Genomic DNA, 13805 nt, shown 5'->3' with positions numbered 1-13805 from the left:
CAATGTTGAGGACAGTGTGTGGTACTGTAGGAGTTCTATAAATGTTGACTGACTGACTGACTGACTGTGCTGGCTCACATTTTTCATCAGAGATAGAGCAGATATCAAAGGTTCTTCCAAAAGTCTGCTTGCTTCTCAACTTGGCCAACTTGTATGTTGAGATCACTTGTTTCAGAGATAGGAATGGGAAACTGAGTGTGTTCTCTTGGTGCAGAAGATTGACATAAATCTGCCATCAGGAAGCTACAGGATGGCAAGGGTCAACATAATAAAGAAGTTTCAAAGAACTATTATCGATGGCTCTCCCACACTAAATGAAAGAGTGTTTAATCAGTACTGTGATGGATGGCACATCTACCTAGGTAGCATAGCTGCCAAGGAATAGATTCAATAAGATATACTCTTATTACTTCACAAAATGGCTAAATATGCCATTTTAAATGTCTGTCTAACACCAGGTGTGAATTGGGGTTTGACAACATAAAGTCCTACTGTGTGATCTCCCTGTCATTTCAAGCTGATTTCAAGTCTTTTGTGAATGTTAATTGAGTCAGTAATGCCTTCATGTATTTTTTTTTTTTTGCAGTATTTTCAGCCCAGGTAACAATGGTTCATTTTTAGAACAATTCACAAAATGGGAGTGAATTATGGACAAAATTAATATGAAACTGAGATTTTAATCACACAAAAGGCAAGAAACTTAAAGTTGCAATTCCCAATACAACTACAATCAGGCACCCTGGCAAATAGTTAGCATTTTCATTAACATATATGATGTTAGTATTCTATTCTACGAGTGCAAAATGTTCAGCAATATTTGCTCTGGGAACCATTACTTATATTTTCTGACATTTACATAACTGAAAACCTACAATTAAGTATTACCTTTATATACTTACTTCTGCTTAATCTCTGTTCTTCCTTCTGTAAGGAAGTCAGTGAAAAAGAAAAGGAGCTGTGGGCCTTCCCTTGGTATCAAACACGTTTTCTTCAAAAGATGCATGATTTCATTAATAGACTGATTAATCCACAAGTAGCATCTGTCATGAGGCACTGTTTGATGTTGGGGATACAGAGTCAACAATTCTAGCTTTCAGAGGACTTATATTCTATGAGGTGTGTGTGTGTGTGTGTGTGTGTGTGTAGGTGGGAAGTGGGGAGGAGGGCTACTGGGGATGGATTCTATCATTTGAGTTGTCCCTTACTTGTTTTTTTCCTCATTATCCCTCCTTGAAAAGAGTTGCAGTCATCATATAACTTCCTCTTGTGTAAGTCTTCTTCTGAGTCTAGGGTCTAAACTTAAGTAGGCTGGTCCTTAGATGATAGCCATTGCTGAGCCTTTACTTAAGGCCTTTGAGAACCTAAGCTCTGCTGGTGTAGGTTTTATAAGCCCAGGGTCACCTCCAGAACATTATCAAGCCTCAGAGAAGGACTTCAGTGGCTGGGCACAGTCCTTCAGCTGCTAGTCATGTCACTTTATGAGTGCTCATGGCCCTACAGAGAAACCCAGTTAGGGCTTCACATTGCATCACCTGGTCTGTCTGGTTTCAAGTCCGTGGAACAAGACGCCCATCATAGGATAAGCTCACCACTTCCAAACCTACCCGCATGCTTCTAAATTGAGAGTTGGCTGACTCTATCTCCTTCAACCTCCTTTCTGCTCTGATTGTAGGGTTGAAGGGAGGAGAACCAAATTCTCCCTTTATTTACTTTTTTATGTATTTTTCATTCAGGACATTTATTTTAACAAACAGTTGAATCCTCAAGATGAACTTGATGCTGCACCAGCTGCTTTCTTGGGTTTAGGCATTGTTCCTTCATGGAATCCATTCCTGAATTGACGATAGACAATTTTTAGGTGCCTCATTCGACCAGTACCAGTGGTGTTACGTCGCTTAGCCTTTGCACTCCAATTATACTTTCTCTTGAGTTTAGCAGAATATCCACATTTGCCACATGTTGACTTCCGAAGATGGTATGCCTTAGAACTACAACAATGGCTCAAAGTGTATATCTCATTCCTGTGCTTACCAAACAAAGAGTCCCCTTAGTTATCTTCCTTCTGCCGCCGGGACCTAAAAGCTCCCTTTATTTGTGGAGAGCAGAAACTGGACTCTAAGTTCACTCTACTTTGCATCTGCTGCTCTGTCTAGTTTCAGCTTCCCAGAAGGGTATTCCCTATTCCCCCCTTCTTTCCTGCCTTCTGTTGTATATTTTCTCCCCATTTGATTATAAGTTCCTTGAGGGCAGGGACTGTCATTCTTTTTATTACTTTTATTAATTTTTGCTTATTATGTTATTATTTTTAATTTTATTAAATTTTAAAATTAATTTTTTAAATTATTAATTTATTTGCTATTGTATCCCCAGTGCTTAGCGCAGTGCCTGGTACATAATAGGAGCCCAGTAAATGTTTAATGGATTGGATTGGTAGGGCAGCTCATTTTGCATAAGGAGCTGGTCAGTTGGGTCTAGAGTCTAGACATCTTAATAAAAGAATTTGTTCTATGAAGTTTGAATTCAGTCAAATGGCCACACTTGAGGACCTAGAGGGCCACATGTGGCCTTAAGGCTGTAGGCTCCCCACCCCTGGGACTCTAGACCCAGAGGAAGACTTACACAAGAGGAAGTTTATACAATGACTGTGACTCTTATCAGGGAGGGATAATGAGGGGGAAAAAAAGTAAGTAGGAAAAATATCCTGTAAGAATGTGCTTGTTGATATTGCTGAGGCCATCCATGATACAGGGTGGATCCATTAAATTCAATGAAAATGACTTTTCTACCCTCACCATATGCTCAGATGGAAAGAGTAGCAAGGTGACAAGTTCAACATTGTTTATTGCAGCAGCTTGGCATTCAATGTTTTAGCCTCTTCTAGGAGAAAGGTATGTGAACAACAAGAGTTTATAGTTATGAGACTTTGGTTGTGTTTGGATTTATTGCATTTACATATGATATTCACTTTACGTAAACCATCAAAATTTGCAAAAATCACCTATTGTTCAATATCATTTAGTTCCTTAGTTGTTGGCAAGGTGGGATACATAATCACCCATTTGACTCTGTGTGGGTTAAGTGCAGAAGGCAATGGAGAACAAGGTGGAGTCAGAGTGAGAGAGCAAGTTCCTACTAACTGTCTCCTTTTTCTTATGAAGAGGCATGCCCAAGCAATTTCTCCATTGCCAGTTCTACTGAGGTGGATAGGTAGAAATAGTGATTTTACAATTAAATGGGGAGGGGAGCAAGCTTTTTGAAATTTACCTAAAGGACTCCACATTTCTAACAATTGTACACTACTGATGGAGATCAGAATACATGGAATAGGAAAGAAGAATGGAAACAAGCATTTATTACATGTCTATTATGTACCAGAAACTGTGCCAAGACCTTTACAAATATTATCTCATTTGACCCTCACAACAACCTGGGAGGTAGGTGGTAATATTATCCCCATTTTACAATTGAGGAAAATAAGGCTGAGGATGGTTAATTAGATTGTCCAGGATCACAAAAGGTGTTCAAGGCTTCTTATTTAAACTCCAGTCTTCCTGACTTTAGGTCCAGCACTCTGTCTGTATCATTAAGGTGCTCCTCAAATGTTAGAACTCCAAATTTCTCATTTTATAAATGAGAAAATAGGATAAAAGAAGTCATGATTTGCCTAAAATTATACAACTTAATACAAGAACCTGGACTAGAGTCCAATTCTCCGGGATAACACTTGTATCATCATGGTGTTGCCCATGATGATAATAAGTACATTGGGAGAGTGGAGGGCTGAGGGAACTAGGTCTTATTTACCTTTGTATACCTTTTAGTCTTTAGCAAGTAATCATTCACAGAGTGTGACAGGTGCTTAACAATGTTGAGAAAGGAAGACAAGTAGGCACGCATCCAAGAAGGAAGGTAAGAATGAAGGCAGGAAGGAAAGAAGAAAAGAAGAAAGAAGGAAGGAAAAAAGGAAGGAAGGAGGGAAGGAAGGAAGGAAGGAGGGAGGAAAGGAGAGAAGGAGAAAAGGAGGGAAGGAGGGAGGGAGGGAGGAAGGAAAGACTCTTACTTGGTGTGCTGAAGGAAATGAGAGAAAGGAAGATGAAGTGAGAGAGGGAAGGAGGGAGGTGACCCAATGGATAATGTGCTAAACTTGACATCCAAAAAATCTATGTTTGAATCCTGCCTCAGACACTTAGTAGCTGTGCAACTCTAGGCAAGTCATTTACTCTTTTTTAGACTCAGTTTCTTCATTAGTAAAATGACAATAATAATAGCACCTACCTCACAGGATTGTTGCGATAGTATAATGGCATAGCATAAATGCACTTTGCAAATTTTAAAGCACTATATAAATGCTAACTATTATTAGCTAAAGAGGAGAAAATTAATCAATAATCATTTATTAATCAACTACTTTGTGCAAGACATTGTGCTAGGTTCTGGGAATACAAAAGCAAGAAGATGAAATAATCCTTGCTCTCTAAGAGCTTACATTCAATCAGGGAAGACAAAGTATTTATCTATCTATCTATCTATCTATCTATCTATCTATCTATCACATATGTAGCATACACACATATATATATTGTATATATATATGTGTGTATATATAATATATATATATATATATATATATATATATACACAGAAGAAATACGAGCTAAACACTAGGTAGTTTGGGAAGGTGGTGCATGAGGTGAGTCTTGAAGGAAGTGAGGGATTACAGGAGGCAGAGGTGAGAATTATATTGTATTCCAGATATATGGAACAGCAAGTGGAAGATGGAGAACCATATGTGATGAGCAGAAAGAACACCAATCCACTTTCAGAAGGGGGGTGATTTACAGTGAAACTAGAAGTTAGGTTGAGGAAAGGTTGTGAAGAGCTTTAAATGCCAAAGGGAAAAGTTTCCATTTTATCCTAGAGTCAAGGAGGCACCATTATGGTAATTGAATAGGGAGTGACATGATCATGTATCATTAGAGAAAATAACTTTGACAGCTATGCAGAGAATGTGTTGGAGTAAGTAGAGACAAGTAAGGGAGATCAGTTAGGAGCCTGCTTAAGTTGAGGGAAGGAATTGGATGTAAGAAATGCTATGAAAGTAGAAGTGAGTGAGGATGAGGAGTCAAGGCTAATGTTGTGATTTTGAACCTGAGAAATTGGAAGAATGGGAGGATCCCTAACAGAACTATAGAAGTTTGTGAGAGGGGTGAGTTTGGGCCTAGGGCTGGGAGGAGATGATGAGAACAGTTTTGGTCATGAGTTGAAAATATCTGAGATACCCAGTTTGAAATGTCCAATAGAGAGAAGTGATACAGGACTAGAACTCAGGAGTGAGACTGGAGCTAGATTTATGATCTGTGAGACATCTGCATAGAGACAGATGATAGTAAAACCCATGGGAGCACAGAAAAAATGGCCAGTGAATTTCTTGAAAGTTCTAAAATTCAGAGGGTTTGATCAAGTGCTAACACACTAATCTGTGCAAATGACTATATTTGATATGTACTCAAAACACTAAGGAAAAGAGAAACACAAAATTTGAATAATAAACACATATTTCCAGGAATCTATGAAAAAATCTGGATCTTACCAAGATATCTATATAACACAAGATGGTCTAATTGTGTTCTAAAAGCTTTACAAAATGCTGATACTTGAAAATCAAGATATAATGAATGGAATAAAACCTTTCTTTGGTGAGTAGTATTATTCATAGGGCAGGTAGGTGGTGCAGTGGATAGAGTGGTGGGTCTAGAGTCAGGAAGACTTGAGTTCAAATCTGACTTCAGACACTTAGTAGCTTTGTGATCCTGGGCAAGTCATTTAACCCTGTTTGTCTCAGTTCCCTCTTCTATAAAATGAGCCAGAGAAGGAAATGGCAAACTGCTCTAGTATTTTTGCCAAGAAAACCCCAAATGGGGTCATTAAGAATTGAACATGACTGAAATGACTGAACAACAACAATGACAAAAATGGTTCATTCATAGTATCTTCCCCCAGATGCTAATATCATTGATGGGACCAAGGATTCCAAAGCAGATGTCTCTATTATGTATGGTTGGTGGAATACATATGTGTGCTCATGTTAAGGTCATCCAGGCCTGTGTCTGAGATTGTTTTCTGATTGAAGTGGCATTTTAGAGGGGAAATAAGGGTCAAATGGGATAAAATGATGTATCCTCACTACTGCAGATCTCTTTTTTTTACAATAAGTCCTCACACTCAAGAACCTCCTCCATCTGGCTAGGAATAATATTACTTTTGATATGGTTTGGGAGTAAGAGAGGAGAGAGAATTTTAGAAATAACCTTTTCCCTTTTGATGGAGAATTATTGGATGCTAGATATATTCTCTGGTACCTGAGTAGTAGCAATCAATCAATACAAACAGAGTACTGAGAATCAAAGATGCTATTGGAAAGTGCCATCTATAAGAATAAAGCCAGAGATCCCAACTGGCTGGGGAGCTGCTGGGAATGGGGGAGAAGAGAAATCCATAAACCAAGAACTGAAGGGATGCTTTGAAGGGTAGTTCACAAGAGTTAGAGCAGAGAGGCTCAGAGATCTGCAGCAGCAGGAGCTGTAGCATTTGGGCTGGCAGTGACTAAAGAGAGCATTCCTAATTGTAGGGAAAAGGAAGTTGCTTTTATCTCTGGCCAAGCTGCCTGATGTAATGCAAGTCCTTGAGGAGGAAGATTGTTTGGTTTTTGTCTTTGCATCCCCAGAAACAAGGGTTCAATCAAGTAGATTTTTAATAAATTCTTGCTGAGCGAATGAATGAACTAATTTAAAAAAATCACTTATCAAGTACTTACTTTGTAAAACACTGCTAAATTTTTGTTGTTGTTGTTCAGACATTTCAGTCCAACTCTTCATGACCCCATTTGGGGTTTCCTTGGGAGAGATACTGGAGTGGTTTGCCATTTCCTTCTCCAGTTCATTTTACAGATAAGGAAACTGAGGCAAACAGGGTTAAATGACTTGCCCAGAGTCACACAGCTAAATGTTTGAGGCCAGATTTGAAGTAAGGAAGATGACTCTTCTTGACTCCAGGCTCAGCGCTCTATTCACTATGCCACCTAGCTGCCCCCACTGTGCTAAATACTGGGGCACAAATAGAAAAGGATGAAATTTTCTGCTCTTGAGGAGCTCACATTCTAACTGGGGAGACAATACATGTGGAAGGCTTCAGGGACAAGCCAGATAGAAAGGGCCCATGGTCCCTAGGTTTTAGTGGCAAAGTAGATAGAAATGTGTCTTCTTTATTGTCATTTCCTCTAATAAATTCACACAAATTCTGATGTTGAGTCATTTGATAGTGTCAAGGACTTTGGTGGCAAGAATTGTCTTTTCTGGGTCTTTAGTGGCTGTGTCTGGAGCACTGGAGGGAGCAGTTGCCAGGCTATATCACCATAGAAACAGCTAGGTGGTGCCATAGTTCACAGAGGTCTGGGCCTGGAGTCAGGAAAACCCATCTTTTTGAGTTCAAATCCTACCTCAGACACTCACAAGCTGTGTGGCCTTGATCAAGTCACTTAATTTTTGTTTGTCTCAATTTCCTCAATTACAAAATGCGGATGATAATAGTATCTACATCACAGGGTTGTTGTAGGGATCAAATGAGATAATATTTGTAAAGCACCTAGCATGTAGTATGTGCTACATAAACGTTATGTATTATTAGTATTATCTGCAGAGATTGCTTCCCAGGATGAAAGCTGCTTCAATTTTTGAATTAAATTAATAGCTATTTTATGTGAGTGTTGTTCTCATTGGTTCTCAAAAAGTCATCTGACTAGGTAACCCCCCAATTCTTCCTCTAGCAATCCTCTCCAGTTTTAAGGACAAGTCTTATTTGGGAGTATTGCTAACAATGCCTTTATCAAAGTTGAGGATTCTAAATATAGTTGTCTAAACTATAAATCTGGACATTTCTAGGTAATGAGAAACTGGAATCACTGCATTACCTACATAAATCTAGAATTTACATCATTAGGAACCCCTTCTGGTCCTCTCTTTGAAGTTGAAATGGGCTAGAAAGTGGTAGGTGAAGATCAGTGTTTAGATATACTTTACATAATAGAAACTGATGAAATACTGGAAGTACCCACAAAGAGGTGAGGAACTTAATGCAGAAGAAGTTTAGGTTTACAACTTGTATGATTGGGAAGAATCTAGTGGTGTGATTTTCTAGATGGATGGTCAGAATAGAGGTTCTGGGGAGAGCCAGTTCCTGACCTGAAAGGGTTTACTCTGGGTCTGGTGGTAGCTGCTTGGTTGTAAAATAATTCTGCTAAGGTGGTCCATATGATAGGCTGCACAGCCTAAGGCTCCCACCAAATATTCATCACCATCTCAGATCATGATGTGTGATATAGGGGCAAGAAAGCACTTTGGGATAGAATTAATATTTCATGAAGGAGGAAATATTATGGGGAGTACGATGGGATATAGGGACATTCAACTTCTTTAATGGCATAAGCCTTCTCAGAAGAGGTTCATCTAAAAGATCCATATATCCATTAGTCTAGGGTTGCCATCCAGTAGAAAAGTGGATTTTGACATGAAGAGCTTTTAACAAGATGGTCCCAAAATAAGAAATGAAGAGTAACCCTTTATGATGATGTGGAAGGGTAATACCTAGAATTGAAGGGGATTCTGGAATAATAGATAAGTAGTGTTACTGGTGGTGGGATGTGTAGCACAGGGGAGAAAGTGAACCATTTGTCAATATCTCCCATATCTCTGGTTTGTCTCTTGGGATGTTCTCTTTAATTGGATGGTGAGATCTTAGAGGAATAAGATTCACATAGATCCTCAGTTTTTGAAGAATTTTGAGCATGAGAATATGAGATCATAGGCCCCACTTTTGGCTATAGTGACTCACCCAAAGGCCATTTCTGTGTTTTCCCAGACATACACAGACATGTGCAAGTGGATCCATACTCAGGGAATTTTATTCTTCCACAAACATATATGACACATTGACCCCAGAAAGGACAAAGACAAATTGACTCATACAGTGATATGGAAAAAAGACCAGCCACCAAAATGGAGTAGGGCTAGACTTCCTAGGGGGTGTAATCCTATTGAGATTTCATTTGCCACATCAGCTTCCAGGGCAGGTGGGTGGTGCAATGGATAGAGTGTTGGTTCTGGAGTCAGGAAGATCTGAGTTAAAATCTCTTCTCAGATACTTATTAGCTGTGTGATCCTGGTCAAGTCACTTAACCCTGTTTGCCTCAGTTTCCTCATCTGTAAAATGAACTAGAGAAGGAAATGGCAAACCACTACAGTATCTTTTCCAAGAAAACTCCAAAAAGCGTCACAAATAATCAGACATGACTGAAAAAGACTAAAAAACCACAACAATGAAAGCTTTGACAAAACTCCTTGAAAAATAATTGATTTCTTATAACAATTATAATAATTATTTCTTATAACAATTTCTTCTAACAATGACTTTATAAGAAGGGTGAGCTCATTCTTCATTCCCTATAGCTGCCAAGAGGGAGTTGTGGAAGGGAAGTAAGAGTGAGGAAATTACATAAGGCTTTTTCAACTTATTGTAACTTTCAGCACTGGACAGCAAATCCCAATTCCTAGTAGATTTGGACCACAGACAGTATTTAGGGAGCGAGAACATCTTGGCTTTAGGCTGAGGATAGGTCTATACTGAGTTATTAGTACTCAGGGTTATTTAAGGGCTAGCTGGTGAAGATTGGGATCTATAAGGGAAATACCTAACTAATGGCCAGGGACATAAGCAATGTTAACTACAGAGAGATAGCCATTTTTATCGCAACGTTGTCAAACTCTAGAACTACAGATTTTCCTTGATCAAACATGTCTCCCAAGTTTGAGGGTATCAAGAAACGTCCAGTTGGACCTGAGCCTACCTACACCCCTAATGGATGAGGCTTGTGTACCTATCACTTTCCATGATGCTTGAAGTGTTTCAGTGACAATTGATAAAACACTAATGCTTAGCAGAGAACTCGAAGAAGCTTATATGCTATTGAACCCACCATTGAAAAGACAAGGGTGAATCAGGAACAAATCAGGTGGCATGTTGCCAAGAGCACATGTGCTGTAGAGGCACACTGAGGCTGCCCTCCGGTAATGACTCAGCTTTAGTCTAGATGGGATTGTGTCCCTAAAGCTTGGGGAAAAAAATGAAACCTACAAAGTTTTAGTCCTTGTAACCCATGCCAGGGTTATATACCATGCTCTAAAATACCTTTTTCTTTTTTTATTTGTGAGAGGAAAAAAGGGATTGATTTGTCTTCGAGGGGAGATATTTTTTTTCCTTCTTGGTAAGAATAATATTATGTCCCCAAAATCCTTTGGCTGAAAGACAGAGGTTTGTGCAACTAGTGACATAAAACATTTAAGTTTCCTTGTCTCCTTTAATTAACCCCTGAAACTGGCATGCTGGCTGGCTATAAAGTTATCCAGGCTCACTTGGATCTGTGTTTGTGTGAGAAAACCATTGTATGTCTCTATTTAAAAGCTATTCATGAGCTGTTTGACCAAGATTACTTGCAATGTTTCTAGACTGTCCAAGGAGTGATACTCTTATCTCTCACTCATTGTTCTTTTTCTGCCATTCCACAATTGTCACTAATAGGCTCAGATTCATACAGTATTAGAAGTGGAAGGCATTTTAGAGATCACATGATCCAACCTCTTACATTTAAAGATAAATAAACTGAAGTCAAAAGAGGATTCATGACTTGCCCAAGGACATTCAGCTATTAAGTGGCTGTGGAAACAGAAGGGGACTGCATAAAACTGAGAGTCATTTTGTATTTATATGTCTTATAGGTTGCTATGACCAAAGAAACAAAAGAAAACAAAAGCCAAAAAAAAACCCCCACCATAATCTATTGACCAACCAACCCGTGATGAGTCTTTGATTTTCTAGGTGACCCTTGGAAAAAAGACACATTGGCTTTCCTTGGGCCCACATTCAAAGCCTTTCTCATTTGGTGGAATTTTTCAGAGTAGTGTTTGAGAACCAAAGGTCACCTTAATGCTACAAGAAGGTGGGATTAGAGTGAGATTTTTATGGAGAATTTTTTAAAAATATAGCTTCTGAAAACAAGTGATATGTACCCCTAATAGAAGTATTTGAAAGAAATGGAGAGGCTGTTATACTGGTTAATAGATCTTTGATATTTAATTCAAAGGAACTTTAAAAATCACTTCTGGGCACTAGAATGTGAATCAGGAATGAAAGGATTAATGTAGAAAAAGAAACTCATTAGGAAAAGATTTTCATGGGGTGCATGATGGGAACATTCTTATACATGAGGTAATGATTTTCCTTTTTTGAATCTTATCCCAAGAGGAGCAGAAAGTCACACTGAGTAGAAAGTCTGTTTCTGCTCTGTAAAAAGGAATCGGAAGGTACGTGCTAAGCAACATCTTAACATCTTCTCTGACAAGTTATAAGCAGGTAGAGAAATATATATTGTGCTCTGATAGAATAGTCTGATAGAAAGGAATCAAAGGACTGAATCTCTGACACTCTGCACCTAGAGGCAAAATTCATGTATTTGACTACAGATTTTTTTTTTACTTTAAGAAAAGATCCAAGTTAACTTGGTTATTTAACTCATGATAAAGGAACATAGATTAAGAGTAGTTATTAATGTTAGATTAAAGAGCAATTATTAACAGGTTAAGTTTAATTAGGAAGGTACCAAACTCTACCTAGATTCAGAAAGGTGGGTAGCATCACAAAACCTAAAGTGGAAAATGACACCAAGATTCATGTGTGCTTGTGTTTCTTTCAATGTGAAAAATCTGGTCTTATTGAAAAACATTTTGTGAAGTTAGTAATTAGAGATTAGTTATTAATAATGTAAATTATTTTAATAATAAAGTTTTTAATAGGATTAGATTTTTTTTAAAAATTGAAGACATATAATTGACTGAATCAGTTACTGACTCCTGGGAAAGGACTACATGGATGGTGTGTATGGCCATAAATGAGTCATCACCATTTACATGAATTGTAAGCACAGTACCTGGTAGGAAATGACCTCTGAAATCCTAGCCTGGCAAACTGAAATCTAAAAAACAATGGGAAACATCTTGATTTGTAATGATAAAATCTCCCAGTGGGATTAGAATTCTTAGAAAGATTTCAAAAGAGATTTGAGATGAAAAGTTGGAGGAAGGGGTATATGTAGCGTGAAGAAGGGATCTGGGGTTAGTGCAGGGTTGTTATAGGGAGTGTGATAATTGGTTATTCTCCACCTTCTTCAAGGGTACATAGGAAATAGGCTTAGATTAAAATAAGAAGGAAAGAAACAATTTATCAACATCAAGATTTGGAAAACACAAAATGAGGAAGTTGAAGAAGTTCATCCATTCATGTTATAGGAGACAATCTCTTTTTTTGGAATAGATAATTGGATTTAAAGCATGACAAAACCTTAGAAATCATCCAATCCAAGGTCTTCATTTTACAAATAAGGAAACTGAAGCCCTGAGAAATTAAATGACTTGATTAGGGTCACACAGGCACTAAGCAACAGGGTCAAGATTCCAACACTGAACTTCTGACTCCAAGTCCTATAATATTTTCATTATGTCATACTGTTTCTAACAATGAGATGGATGGAGTGGACACACAGGTGTTTTTCAGAGGACAAGAATATGGTCAAAGTCTTTAAAGAAACTCTCCTTAAAGACCTCTCAGACTTGCCTAAGGCCTAGGACAAAGCACAAGGGCATCATCACAGAGCCTGAAAATGGTACCTCGTGCCTGATGTCAACTTTCCCATATATCAGGACATGACAATATATCTACCCTAAAAACTAGGGACATTGCATTGCTGAGGCCACTGAGGCTAGTGGTGTTTGTCAATCCATACCCTTTGTCTGCTATCATAGCTACTTAGCCTAAATTCATCTCCAGTGAGCATGCCTGCTGAAGTAGATTCCCCCATCTTTGACATTCACTGGTCCTTTACCACCACCTGAACTATGCTAGGGAAAGTTGTTACTTATAAAAGTGGTTATCTCCTCAGCAAGAGGGGAACATTTTAAAAACTGTTACACAATGTAAAAACACAAATTAGTTATAGAACAGGTAGTCTTTTCCCACATAGAAAAGGGAATACTAAGCAATAAAGATTCATTGAATGATTAGTTAACTTAAAAACAGTTGGGAAGACAATATCCTATTGGGGCTGTTGGGATATAAGCAATTTTTGCAAGGTTGCTAATTAACCTCTATCTAATTTTACCTCTATCAAGCACAATCTGATGAGATGCAAAGTCTAATCCAAGTGTGATCTTTTCTTTCTTCATTTCTTTGTTGCCAGTAAACTCCTCTTGCTGCTGCTACACCCGCCACTATTTCTCTGGCTTCCCAGGATCACATTACTTCTGAGACTCATGAATGCCATAGACTTTTTTATCTCAAGGTTGCTGCTTGGTCAGCTACTTGGGGAAGGAAATGTGGGAAAAGAGAAGTGCCCCATCCCAGGCACAGGCTTACATAGATAGGATATGTGCTCCCAGCTAGAAGAGGCCAAATGGAGGATAATGCTTCTCTTCTTCCACCCAATTCTCCCAGACACAACTGGGAATAATCCTCACATTTCAGAGCTGAAAAGGAAGAGGAGCATTGTGGACAGGTCACCCCTTTTAGTGTGTCCACAGAGTTCTGGCTCAGCCACCAATTGAAAGACTTTTCATCATTGCACAGTGCAAACCTCGCTCAGAGCCTGGCAGACAGAAGGACCTTTTTCAGTGCTTGTTGGTTTGATTTATTGAATAAGATAGAGC

The 13805-nt window shown here is 38.6% G+C and overlaps 1 pseudogene; it reads right to left on the bottom strand.

Annotated features, from left to right (window-relative positions):
• Window positions 1-1762: 1762 nt before the first annotated feature.
• LOC114046452 lies at window positions 1763-6588 on the bottom strand (annotated as a pseudogene).
• Between the last annotated feature and the right edge of the window lie 7217 nt (window positions 6589-13805).

Source organism: Vombatus ursinus, unplaced genomic scaffold (assembly GCF_900497805.2).
Source record: "Vombatus ursinus unplaced genomic scaffold, bare-nosed wombat genome assembly UNPS02001419.1, whole genome shotgun sequence".
In the NCBI taxonomy this organism is placed as follows: Eukaryota; Metazoa; Chordata; class Mammalia; order Diprotodontia; family Vombatidae; genus Vombatus; species Vombatus ursinus.
Note: the sequence above shows the minus strand (reverse complement) of the source record. Positions and strands in the feature narration are given on the sequence as shown.